Source organism: Epinephelus fuscoguttatus, linkage group LG4 (genome assembly GCF_011397635.1).
Source record: "Epinephelus fuscoguttatus linkage group LG4, E.fuscoguttatus.final_Chr_v1".
Lineage (NCBI taxonomy): Eukaryota > Metazoa > Chordata > Actinopteri > Perciformes > Serranidae > Epinephelus > Epinephelus fuscoguttatus.
In genome coordinates, this window is record NC_064755.1 from 36,104,078 (window position 1) to 36,117,885 (window position 13,808).

General features: G+C 42.3%; 1 protein-coding gene across 2 annotated transcripts in view; it reads left to right on the forward strand.

The window, feature by feature from the left end:
• peak1 (pseudopodium-enriched atypical kinase 1) overlaps positions 1 to 13,808 on the forward strand; it is a 150,539-nt gene that overhangs the window by 16,376 nt on the left and 120,355 nt on the right. For both annotated transcript variants that reach the window (XM_049573550.1, XM_049573551.1), the window contains exon 2: positions 9,388 to 9,497. The gene's annotated coding sequence lies outside the window, so the exon portion shown is untranslated. The remainder of the gene's footprint in view (positions 1 to 9,387; positions 9,498 to 13,808) is intronic.

Below are 13,808 nucleotides of genomic sequence, written 5' to 3' on the forward strand. Positions count from 1 at the left end.
GCCCATACCACAGCTATATCAGGCTGGCAGGCTGACGGGGGCTCCTGGCTGGTGGTTCGTAGGGGATGAGACGAGTGTGACGTGCCCGTCTGAGAATGGTGCGAAACACTTTGAGAAAAGAAGAAACGAATTTTAGGAGTTCGTGGCTTGTGGATTTGGTGTTTGAACTGACTGCTTGCTGTTGAAACTTTGGTGTGCGTGAGTGTGTCATTGTGATAGCAGGTGGGTGTCCTGCCCAGATATTGGCATTCAGCCAGTAGATCTGGGCCATGGAAGGAGGAAGAGAAGGAGGAGGAATTGGAAGCGCTATGATCCAGAGGACTGTTGAGTGACAGGAACAGTGGCTGTGCATAAACTAGCCAATAAGCATGAGGCTCGCAAACAAGACCACAGCACAACAAGCTCAAGTATTCAGTTAATTTTACATGTCTGGACTCAGTAGGGGGACAGAACATTGCAAGTTCAAAGTGAAAATGTAATGTTCAAACATAAGGACTGGCTTCTCCCTTGGCGTTTCTCTGGCACCATTAATGCACGTGGAGGAGGAGTTTCAGTCGAAAAGTGTGTTTGTTTTCTTTGCTGAAGAAGAAAATATGTAAATGGAGAATATATACACACGTGTATTTATTCTGGCTTGCATATTTCTCCCTTGTGCCAGCATATCTTCCCCCTGGGTGAGTGCTGGAGCACAACACCTGCACCGACACGTGATGGGGACTCGGCAGAGATCAGAGAAAACCATTTCTGTGTTTGTTTCTTTTAGCATCAGGAAACGCAAGGTGGTCTTTTGGGGTGGAAAGAGCACTCAAGAGAGGCCTGAAATGGGAGAGATGATAGCATTTCTTACACTGTGAAACATCCCCGCTTGTGTTATCATTTCTGGTTAATGTGCCGTTGAGAATGTGAAAGGGGTTCAGTTGTTGTGAAGTGTAAAAAAACAGTGATCCAAGATGTTCGAAAGCAGTTAAAGAGGTTGCTGTTACTCGGTACTTTGTGAACTGCCTTTTAGGAAAGATAACGGATGTATTGTATGCACTTTGTAATTTTGTCAGGAGTGCAACAGACACATCGGCCAATAACCTAATTTAAATGGTGTTGTAAACCAGCTCAGAAATCATGTGATGTATAATATTTAAGTTAAAGATGTTTTGACATCATTGTCATTGGACAGTTTATTTTTTTTCTTCAAAACTTTGGTAACTTAGTATCCACAAATATAACTAAATATTTAATACTTATGTAAATGTATGCCCTTCCTATACAAGGACATTGCTCTTTTGAATTAAATCATACAAGAGAATAAGAAGTGTTGTGTATTGTCTACCTCGGAATGAGCTGTTGATATCTACATAGGGAGTGGGTCCTGGTCTGCGCAGGTCTCAGTTTTGCCCTGCCATGTTTCTACAGTAGCCTAGAACAGACAAACCAGACACTGGCTCTAGACAGGGCTATTTGCGTTTTCGCATTGGCCACCATAGTTAAGGTGCGGACACACCAAACCGACATCAAAGAACTAGCGGCGATGAAAGCCAACTGTCTACGTCGCCTCACGATGCCCCACGTCGCCCTGTGTCAGTTGCATTTGAACATACTACACGGACTACATCTGATGGCCAAGTAGCACATACATTCACCTGCGTGAGAGAGAGCGGAGTGAGAGAGTGGTACATCCTGTCAGCTGAGGGGTTTCCTGTCTGTGCAGCCGAGGACCACAGCACCTCCATGGACTATTACATCCAGACGGTCCCGGTGTTTCCTCCGCAGGCTCCACTTGCACTCCACTCAGCTGCCTGATAAACCCGCTGCTTCTTCTCACTTTAACCTGAATAACAAACCAGGGCTCAGTGCTCTGGTTGGATCTAAACAGAGAGCCGGGGCTAGCTCAGAGACTAGCAGAGGCTAACTGGCTGTGCTTCCCTCCAGTCATGCTGCGGTTAAAGCTCCGCTCGCCACTCCCAGTTAGCGGAGGTTTGTTATTCAGGTTAAAGTGGGAAGAAGCAGCGGGTCTTGGGCAGCTCAATCGGCTGAAAAGCTGCCGACGGCGAAGTGCCGACGGTGCGGGACACACCGCAAAAACTAGGGCGACAGATGCTAACCGACGGCCAGCTTGGTCTGTCAGGGCCTTTAGAAGCCCCTCTGCGATGAGCAGTGTTGGAAAAACATGCTTTATTCAGTGTTTTTACCCATTTAAATCACCTGGTCTGTTTGTTTTTAAGAGGAAGTGACCTCTAAGGATAATTTGGTTCCCAGTAAAAACCTCCTGAACAATGACCACTGAAGGAATTGTTACCGAGAGCAGTTTCAGCTGGTTGCAGTCTGTAATTCTCACCACTAGATACCACAAAATCCCCCTGCATCTTACACACTGCTCCTTTAAGGTTGAAATTTGCTAATTATTCATCTCTCTTTCTTTCTTGTTTGCACGCAGGCATACACACACACACACACACACACACACACACACTAAATATATATTATATAACCCACACTCACCCTACATCCACCAGCGCTCTCCTTTTAATTAAAAGCTATCTCTTTTGCACACGCGCTCATGAGTCCCCCATTACATCTCAGCCAGTTAAGCAAGACATGTTAATTTACTTTTACTGTATAAGCAAGAATTAGGCTCGGTGTGGAAGCATGACAGAAAAGAGGACATGCATATTAATCAGGCTGACTCTCTTCATAAAAAGCTTTAATTAAACAGGTTTGTCACAGTCATTTAATACCACAGCAACAGCCATAAAGCTTAATAACAAATAGAGCAAACATATCAAACATAAAATGAGGTCAGCACTTGTGTTATATGTTTGTTGTGTGGCACAAAACCTAATTTGTTTCATAGTAAACATTTTGTGAATATTTGTATTGTATGCATAGAATTCCCATAAATGTCTAAATATTTATGACCTTTCTTTAATGCCTCTGCTCCAGCAACAGCCGTGGCCAGCAGCATATGCTTTCCAGTTGTCCGTCTGTCTATTCATCTGTCTGTCTGTCCGTCCCATTCTTGTAGAGACAGTATCTTAAGAATGCCTTGAGAGAATTTATTCAAATTTGGCACAAATGTCCACTTAGACTCAACAATGAACTGATATGATTTTGAAAGTGTCAGAGGTCAAGGTTGACCATGCCTGCCCATTCTTGTGAACAAGATATTTTTAGAAGGCTTTGGGGGAATTTCTTTGAATTTGGCACAAACATCCACTTGGACTCTAAGATGAATTGATTAGATTTTGGTCGTCAAAGGTCAAGGTCACTGACCCTGCATTCGTCCCATTCTTGTGAACGCGATATCTTTAAAAGGCCTTGAGGGAATTTCTTTGTATTTGGCACAAATGCCCCCTAAGACTTAAGGATGACCTGATTGAATTTTGGTGGTCAAAGGTCGCTGTTCTCATGAATGCTCATCTCAAGAGCACCTTGAGGGAATGTCTTCAAATTTGGCACAAATGTCCAGTTGGACTCAAGAATTTAAACACTAATTATGACAAAATTTCACACAAATGTCTAATACAATAAAATGATGAAGCCTTGTTATTTTAAAACCAGAAAGGTCAAAGGGCAACTCCACTGTGACATCGTAATGTTCTGCAAAAACATTATTGTGGCTGTAACTCAAGAACAGAAAGGAAGACATTTGGTCATTGAATTGTTGACACTAATCTTGGGTGCCGTTCTTAGGGTGAGGGTTAAATAGATCTTGTCCTGGCGGGTTGAAGATGTGTGTGAAGCATCCATGTGTTCATAAAAACGTGGCTTCTTTGCAGGAGCAAACACATTTGAAGCATTATCAACTGTCATGGCTATATATGAGTCTGGACGGACATAGATGTAAACTGTTAAGGCAACTTGACTGATTTGCGGAGGCATATAACTGTGAGGCAGTAATTCTAGTCTTATTTTAATCAACTGCATCACCTCCCTTGTCAAGAACATAACCAGTAGTTACTTAATCTAGTGATTGGCATTTCAACAAAATAAAAGTGGCAGGTAGTTGCCATTTTATAATACAAGCTGTTCAACCAGCACAACACAGAGAGGAAAGTGAAGCATACTTTAGTGTTAAATTGCAAAGCAGTGGGCTGCTCTGTTTGGATTCAACATTCCTATGCAGTGCACATTTCAAAGGGAAAGAGACTGCATGCTGGATTTTACTCAACCCTCTGTTTGTTTCGCTGAATTTCGTAGGTTAACACCTGATGCAATTCTTTTATTCAGCTCAAATGAGCAGCCCTCTGCAATGAGCCACAAGTCGTCACAGGTTTTAGCTTTTTATTGTGATTACAAGTGCCGTGTATCACCATAGGCTCATGTTTGTGTTATCAACAATTCACATAACATGCCCACCTCCTGCATGTGATTGTCTATTAACTTGTCAGTCAGAGCTTTGTGGGGAATAGAAATTATACACCCACAGTTGTCAAGATGTTGTATAGATGTTGTAAAAATGTGGGGGCATAAAACCAGTAGCCCAGGGCGTAGGGAATGACATGTAACATAAGTCTCAGGCTGGCTATCAAATGCACCTTTTCCAAGGGAGCTACTTGTACACCATCATACCAGAGTTTATTGTTGTAAAAATTAGGTGTTTAGTGAATGTTTTTATTTATTAACCAGATACAAACTTCTTAACCCAGATCTTTGTAAAGTCTGATATCTCCTAAAATGGAGGGTAATCCTTTATTAGCAGAATCACTCTGTCATTGGTGATGTCAGGTGAAGTATTGTTGGCTACTAAGGGTAGTTCCAACATGGCTGGAGCTTTCAATAATGTGTGGCACTAGGTCCCATCGCTATTGCCAGTACCCATGGTGGAAAATCACGTTTCCTGCACTCCCTTATCATTAATAAATGACACGTCTCACTGATAGGAGGCCCCGGGGCAAACCCAGGACACGCTGGAGGGATTACGTATCTCATCTTGCCTGGGAACGCCTTGGGGTCCCCCAGGAGGAGCTTGAAAGTGTTGCTGGGGAGAGGGACGTCTGGGATGCTTTGCTGGGCCTGCTGCCAACACGACCCGACCCCGGATAAGCGGATGAAAATGGATGGAGGATGTAACTTATAAAGTTACAGCAGCAAATAACGTATAACCTTATGAGTTTGCCAATGTTAGCTAGCTTTGCTAATGTTGTTCGCAAACAAATGACATTTTAGCTAACATTAATATAAGTTTGCTAAAGACATTAGCATAGCTAGCTTACGTTAGGATAAACCATATAAGGTTAGCATGAGTTATTTGCTGCATGATGTTTTATCAATATGTTGTATTGTTTACCTTGGTGTTATTGGTGGGCAGAGTGTGACTGACCTAAACCAATGAATGCATGCTACAGTATCCTGATGATCGTCTCTGGCAGGCGTTCACAATTTGAGACTCCCTTCTCCAAGTCCGGGAAGTTTCAAAAGGGGGAGGTGGGCCTGAGCCCGGAGCTCTACGGCTAGTCCCTTCTCTGAGCTTTTGAATCGATTTGATTGATTGATTGAACTGATAAGAAATCACTGACATGGGTCTTTTATGGACCTTCTATTCCATCAAGACATACTGCAAAGGGATTCCTTGCAAAAGATCAGTTATAAAGCACAATGCAACAATCTGCTGAAAAGAAGCTGCCACCAGTGATTTACAGTGATTGTAAAATGCGACAGGGAGCTTTGAAGAGGGAGATTATCTGTACGATTAGCTTTACAACAGCTTATACTGGGAATTCAATTCTATACATATATACTCGAAATGCTGACGACATCACCCCTCAGGGTAGCAATAAAACTGCAACACTGTGCCCCTACACAAGTTAATAGGCTTCCCCAGGGACTGCAAGCTTGATCCTGAGTGATGTCTCTAAGCCCCCCCCCCCCATTGAGCTTACATCACTCCATGTTTTATCTGGCTCCCTGCAAGTGAATACAGTTTTAATGGTCAGCCTGAGTGTTTCTGTCTCAACCAGTTCTGTGTCTTCTTTGTACCAACTGGAGTTTCTAGAGCTCGGTGAGTCGGCCGATCTGTAATTAGTGCCAACCATAAACAACCGGAATCCCACTGAGCACTGCCACGGGTGGCTGCCCTCACCACGACAATCTGGAGTTTCCCTTTTGTCCTCAGCTGTGTCTGATGTGGGGCCAGCTGCCTGCCCTGGGAGGTAGTGGGCCTATGCTGTGGAGAGAGAGGAAGAGAAACTTGGGGAGTTTGGTGGAGAAACATGGAGGGTAAAAATAAACACAAGTACTATTGAAAGAAAAAGCAGGAAAAGGAGCATACCTTGTAAAGAGTGTGATAAAATAGGGTCTTGTTAAGTAACTTGTATCCAGGAGATGTCAGAGTCATTCCTGTCCTCCTGCACAATCATTTTTAAATATAGAGTCTGATGCCATCTAAATGTGATGCAAGCCCACTGCTCTGGGATCAGTACACATGCTTTTTCTGCCCTGGCTCCAAGATGCACAATCATGACATCATGGCAAATGTACTACAGGGTAACTCTCCATCCCAGTCATTTGTCAAGTCTTTTGGCTTGCATTCTTATTCTCTCACAAATATTATATCCTCTCAGTCACTTGTCACAGCCTACCCTGGCTGCATTTTCCTCAAGATGCTTGAGTCATGACATAATCCTTTTACCATGGAGACAGAGTGGCAGGCTTATGGGGGGTTAGGTTTGAGTAGACTTGTATGAGGAGTCTTTTGTTGATGGGCTTTTTATAACTATATTTTTCAGATGTTGGTGCAGTTTTTGATTCATACACCCTGCAGCTGTTTATCTCTTTACCAGAGTATTATTAAATGCATTTTAGAGCTATGTAGACATTAGATTTGAGTTAAGAACATCTCATCTTAGAGAAAGACTTTCAGGCAGTTGTAAAGGTCATGATGAAGTCTTGTTGGTTGCAGTCTTGGGAACAGGGTCTTGGCCTGAAGATATGCTCCATGGACCATTGCAAACAGTCGGCAGCCCGTCCTGTGGCCTCCCAGCCCACTTAGTCTGCACACACAACCAATCTAGGCTCAGAGGCTAAGAGGAGGAAACATCTGTGTATTTCGTGCAGATGCCAGAATAATTTGTGAATGTTAAGGAGGACTGTTGCTGTCTGTCAGTGTAGTATGACGTCTGAAAAGATACTTATTTGCCTAAAATATTGTGTTGTTTGCCACAAAAGAAAACAAAAGAGGATCAGAGGCTATTGCCTCTCAATTTAACAATGCCCAGCAGCATCTTCCTGGCAGATATCTCCTACATTTCTTTTTTAAAACCATATTTCTTTGCCATGGCCTGTCTTGCATGAACAGAATTGTAATAGCGAACGTGTCAGTGTCTATGAAACTTTCTCTTGCTCCACAAGCCAGCCAAGTACAATAATGTCATATGTGGTTTAAGGGCTAGTATCATGCAAAGTCTTTGATTCAGGTTCTGTTGAGCTTGGCATGTTTTTTCCCCATAGGGATGTCTATAGTTGTGGCTTGAGTTGAAGATCAAAAGCCCAGTGCATGAGCATTTGCCTAAGACTCATGTCTTAACCTCTCAGATCATGCACTCCAGACTGCAGTATCCTGGCAGCACCACTCAGACTCTTGGTTTTGGTTTCGGAGTGATCATTCCCCAAACTTAATGCATAAAAGTTGTCCATCCTGGATTCATAGCAGCAGCTTGTAAATCAAGAACGCCTGTGGAGGCATTATAATACAGGCACAGCTCAATGTGTGGGTGCAAACTGCAGCAGTGCTGTTGGGATGCAATAAAACAGTTTGCAGCACAGTAGCAACAGCTTGGTGTGCTCAGCTCGGTATCAGCCCTGATTACCATTGCTTAACTGCCATAAAGGGACATATGGAGCTGTTTAGCTATCTGCCGACACAGAAATACTGTAGTGCGCTGTCAATTAGAGCCAGGGGAAGGAAGTGGTCAGGGCTAAAACCAGGAGCAAAAGTAAGCTCAGGGGAGAACTGGCCTGACTCTGCGCATAATTATTAGACTTTATATCTCTCTCTGTTTTAGTTGAGGTCTGTTTATTTTGAAATTCCTGTTTTCTCCTGTATTATCTTTGTCACTTTCTCTGGGTATGCTTTCCCTTTACTAACTGTCGTAACAAACCTTTCATATCAGTACAAGATTAAACTAAAATATGATTGAGATACTGCTTTTTGGTGAAGCATACACACTCACAAAATCAATGTGTACTCACCCAAACATGGCCATGTGCACAACACTCCCACCTGCATGTGTTCACACAAACATTCTGTTCACCTTCCCCCCATCCTCTGCCCACTGGCAGCCAATATTAGTGTTGGATTAGACATTAAAGCCCGAGTCATGTTTAGCAAGTGGACCCTCTTAAAACAAAAAATAAAAAGGCTTTCCGTGTAAACAGACTCCCCACCTCTAAACCCTCGGCCCTAATAGTTTAGAGCCACTAGCTGTGCTCAACACTAACAATCCCTTATATAGCTTGGTTTCTTGCCTGAGCAGACTACAGTATAAAGAGGGTGAAACCAGAATGCCATGCCTGCAGGGATGAATTTAGGGCAGGGGAGTGGTTCACATCTAATTTCTGTTGACTCATGGCTTTTAATGAGACACGGGCCGTGATGTGAAAGTGTTGTGGAGACTGAGTTTGAAATGGTTCAGTTGGCATTATTAATGCATGGTGGCTTTTTGGCTGGGTGATATGAATGTTTATGAAGATTATGCCACATCAAGTAGAGCTGTGTTTTCAGGCTAATTCAGCTTGGTGCCTTGTAGGGAGGCATTGCCCATGACAAAATCCTGTTTTTAATTTTATGTTGTACTTATTTCTGTTTAATAGATGGAGATCTCTTTTTATTTCCTAATTTTTGCCCCAGTCACAGTCAGATTTTGTGCTGATGCTGTTGCTATTAGTGACAAAGCAGGCTATCTGTGTATCATAATGAGTTCTACCGGCTTGATAGACCTCAGTATGAAGCAGACAGGTGCTAACAGGCCACAAAGCTGCACAGGTTAGTTTCCTTTTTAATTAAGATGACTGAGCAGCTCACTCTCCGGGGCCTAGTTAACCCTGCCATCTCTTACTCAAGTCCCTTTCTCTTGTGGAAGCGACCTCCAGGCATGGAATTTGCCAATCTTGTGCCAGTTCTCATACAAATATCACAACTCTCTCTGCTGCTCATTTATGTGCAGTATACACAATTTGTATTTTTTTGCTATTAAGAAATAGACTTGCCCCTGAATATTTAGTGTGAATTATAACTTGCTCTCTGCTTCTCTTGATTCATCAGTTTGTCATTTCTAAACAAAAACTCATTATTTTTAATTAGCCTGTATCTGTGACTTCTCAGGAGTAGGAGCTCACCAGCAGCACTTGATGGTGACATTAAGCTGACATCTGCCCTCTCGCCTCCCTTGTCTACAGGAAAATTGGCTGCAGCCTGAAAATGCCCTGTGGCTTTGTCTGAATCAGCGACTTCTAGTGCTTTCAGACCTTTAAGACTCAAGACAGCAGGGAGCTGCATAGCCTGGCAGGTAAGCCGAGTCACAATTTCTGTTTCCTGTTATTATCTGCAGTAGGGCTGCAAAAGTAATCACATTAAAACTGCTGCTTTGCTTCATACTGTAATACATTTTTTTGTGCGTTCATGACAGTAGTTGTGTCAGTTTGGGATTTGCAGGGAGATCTATTCTAATTTCTCTCTAAGCTATTGCACATCAAAAAAAGACAAGGCTGTTTTATACCATTTTATGTGCTAAGGGAGTTTTCTCCTTTCTTCTACTTAAAGAGCTTAGGCTGGGTTGGAAACTGTAGCTGTTGTGGGCCTGTGAAGGCCATTGAGACATGAGTAATATTGGGTTGTACAACTAAACTGCAGTGCAGCTATACAACCCTGTGCAACATCTCAGCAACAAGGCAAAAACTAGACTAAAAACTCCAACTTTGCTGGTCACAGACAGGCTGGTTTTGATGTCGCATTCATTCTGATAGCTTTGACTTTACATAATATTTGAAGAAGACTTAGTCTGTTCTACACAGAGTTAGTCATCCTTGCACAGGGAGACTGGATGGCCATATTGTGTGTTTTAGTTCCTGCCCTTGCTGCCCAGGCTGATGTTTGTCAGGTCTTTGCCTTTGTGCCTGCTCCTCAATAAATCTTCCTTTATGTAACCAGTATTCTCACGCCTGGGCACAGAGGAACAACTATAAAGCAGTCATATTTATCAAACTGCTCAACAACTTTATCCTTGTGTTGTTGTAGTTCATGACCAGGAGAAGGGAGAGGTCAAAACATGTCTAGGCATGTCTTACCCCCCCCCCCCAACAGTCCCAGTGCTACCATGTTAAGATATTTCATTTGAGTGTAATACTGCATGTTGAAAGCATGTAATGTTGTATTTTTAGTTTTATTTAGCTCACTGTGTCGGAGTTTAATTCAACCTGAAATGATTCAGTTGATATGGAATGACTCTTTTGAGTATACACTCAGCTTTCTCTCGCTGGGAAATGATTTCATCCTTCCTGACTTCATGACCAAGGTATTTCAAAATTGTAGCTTCACGTCACCTACAAAAGCTCAGCAGCTATTTCTGGCCATGTTCTGTTTTTTTGTTCTGTTTTGGTAGTTATTACCAGCTCCACTTTGATGACTGAGACTGCTATGTTGTCTGATGTGTTGTCTCAGTAAGTCCCACTACATTTAATGCCAACACGGTTGTCACTGTTGTTCTATTTCACGTTGACAATACATATTATCTATTCCTTTTTTCCCCCCTCCCCCCCCCCGACACTTTTGATTTGTTTTGTGTGTTGCTGTGTCTTGCAAACATACCGTGCTCATGTTGCTACAAGACGACAGTTTCAGTGGTAGATGTCAGTCAGATTTTTCTGTCTTTTTGGTTCAGAGGATGTTGAGCATCTGCAGTATTGCAGTATATATCTGTTTCTGTGTATCTGTATCCACGTGTCCATGTTACTTTCAGTGAGGTTCAGAAGTGCTGAACTCATTAGCAATTGGGATTTAGCTTTTAACATGATGCTTCCATTTTAATATGTTTGTCACAAAAAATTTAAACCAAATATTGAAACGATATAGTAGTCCACTGGTTCAATATGCAAACGTTTAGGGTATCAGGGCACTGTGATCCAACTATTGTGGCCTTGTCATGTGCACTGTGAGGTCTCCCATGATTCCCAGGCCTAATTATCGCCACAGCAAAATCCCACATTTGTCTTTAGATGGACTTTGAAATGGCTTGAGCATAATTGGTCTTGCCAGCTCTGTGGCTGAGTCCAGGCCAGCCGACACACACTGCTCTGTGTTCACAGACTCCCACTGATAGACCCCTGCGCCATGCAGTCTCATGGAGGATCAGTGGGATCTTTAGGGGGAGATGATTTGAGTGGGTTGTTTTTGACATAATTATCTCCCAAATGCTGATTCACTGATAGGGAAGGTCATTAACTTGAATGCGCTCAAGAGGACGCAAGAATGCGGCATCCACATCTCGTCTTGATTTCCTCTGGGGAACTTAATTAGTGAGTTTGGGGATGTGGGTGTCTGGGGTAATAATTATCCATGAATATATGATAGCAGCAGTGGTGAAGTCAGAGCTGTTTTACAGTTGGTAAGGCTGATATGTGTGCTGTAGTGCAACAGGATTTATTAACACTCTTTAGTAAAGATTTTATAGGAAGTAAGACTCCACCAACAAAGGATGTGCAAGGAGGAGTTGAAATGTCTCCGCCTGCTTCTGGTTATTGTCGTCACTGCTTGGAAAGTACCACAAGATCTCAACTCTTTTATCAGTCTGTGTCGAAATGTAACAGGGACAGTTGTTGCCTTTTTTGGCGACAACCTAGTCAAATTCATTCCTTTCACCATATTTTCCTGCAATTTTGCAAAGATTTTAATATCTTTATTTTTGCACCAAAACTGCAACTGCAGAATTCCAAATCAGCAGAGCTAAAACACCATCCAGCTGATTTTCATTCCATCCTGCTGCTCAGTCTCCTCATTCCTTCTTCTCCAGCAGCTTTCTTTGTATGAACAGATGCAGTGAGAAACAGCTAAACACACAACAAATGAACGCTCATGTCAAGGCCCATCAACTCCCCTCATTTTGAGCCGATCCCTTGATTACGATTGTTAAAACAAATGCAGTGTGAACACTTTGTTGTAACCTCAGCCCTTTTTTGTGAACAGTTTTCTCGATTTAGTGAGTATTTAAACACATGGTGTTTTTGAACAGAAGAAGTAACAGTACAAGAGAAACAGATTATTGCAAGTTATTAGTCTAGAATAGCTGTCGTCTTTTATTATGAAGCTTTTAGTCAAAAGATATTTTTGTTTCCACAGGCAACTGAGAGGCTGGCTACTGTAGCTGTGGCACAAATGGTCATATCAAACAGGAACAGGAATATAACACGAACATAACTAGGGTTCTCTCCATATTTTCAGAGCTGCTGTAGGTTAGGTTAGTTCCCACTGGGGTTGATAGAGCTGTCACTGTAAGTGCTAGATAATCTACACCTGAAATAGTTATTCAGGTGATTAAGAACTATTTTTTTTTTCCCCATTAAAAATGTGGGTTTTAATTGCCATGTTTAATTGTTCAAATTGTAGAGCAGTACTAATTTATTTGCAGACCATCGATATCAAAAAGCAGTATTGCTATTGGTCAATGTAAGAAAGTTCAGAAGAAGTTAAGTATGATGAAGTATGATTTAGTACAAGAAGAACACAGGTTAGATAAAATGTAGTTCTTGTGGTGGCCTCTAGATGCTGGCTCCAAAAATGCCAACCTCCAAATTCTCTCATATTTCCACAACAAGCTTATGAGGTAAATTAATTTCTACATATGTATATTTTGTCACAAATTGAAAAAGAATAGCTTCATTAAAAGTTCAGTGTGTAGGATTTAGGGGGATATATGGACAGAAATGAAATATAGGCCTAATATACTAAGCAGCGTTTCGCTCAACGCAGTGCAGGCGGAGCTCTCCATGAGTCCTTTTTTTGCTCAGCAGCACTTTGTGAGTCACGGGGTGGATAGACTCGGTGGATAGTCAGTCCGCTCAGAGCTGATCAGATCAGATTAATGGAGAGGAGCAGCTGCTGCAGAGGTGAGTTAGACCCAGTTTAGAGCCAGTAGAACGAACAGTTGAGTTTCACTGTCAATGCGCTGCTCCATCTGTTCCAAGAGTACACTCTGCGCTCAGACAGTGTGGTGCCATAAATAATCGAACAGTATGTATATATTTCAGCGGCGCTCCTAATGAATGGTCCAGCTCCAAAAATAGAAAATTTATTTGTGGTGGCAGGTGTTTTGATTGTGGCAGGCTGCCATGAATGAGCATGTGGGAAACCCTGCTAAGTATGTTTTCTTTAATGTAATAACGCCTGAAAATAAGAGTTGTTTAGAGTGTTTTAGGGAGCGGGTCCTAGTCAATGGAGTCTGCCATGTTGCAGCACCATTTTTCGACAGTAGCCTTTTGTGGACAAATTTAACACTGGCTCCAGACAAGGCAATTTACATGTTGTGTCGTCAGCCAAACCTCCATCATAACAAACTGAACAGTGTCATGAAAATGTTGATTTTTAGTTTGAAACTGCTTCATTCAGTGTTTTTACTGATTTAAATCACCATGTCTGTGTGTTTTGGAGAAGAAGAGACCTCTGTGGATATTCCGGCTCCCGGTGATATCCTCCTGAATCCTAAACACTGTAGGAATGTGGGAGTTCACGCTTGGTTTCAGCTGGTTGCAATCTGCAATCTTTGCTACTAGATGCCACTAAATCCCACACACTGCACCTTTAAAAAGATATGAAGGCACCTCTACCC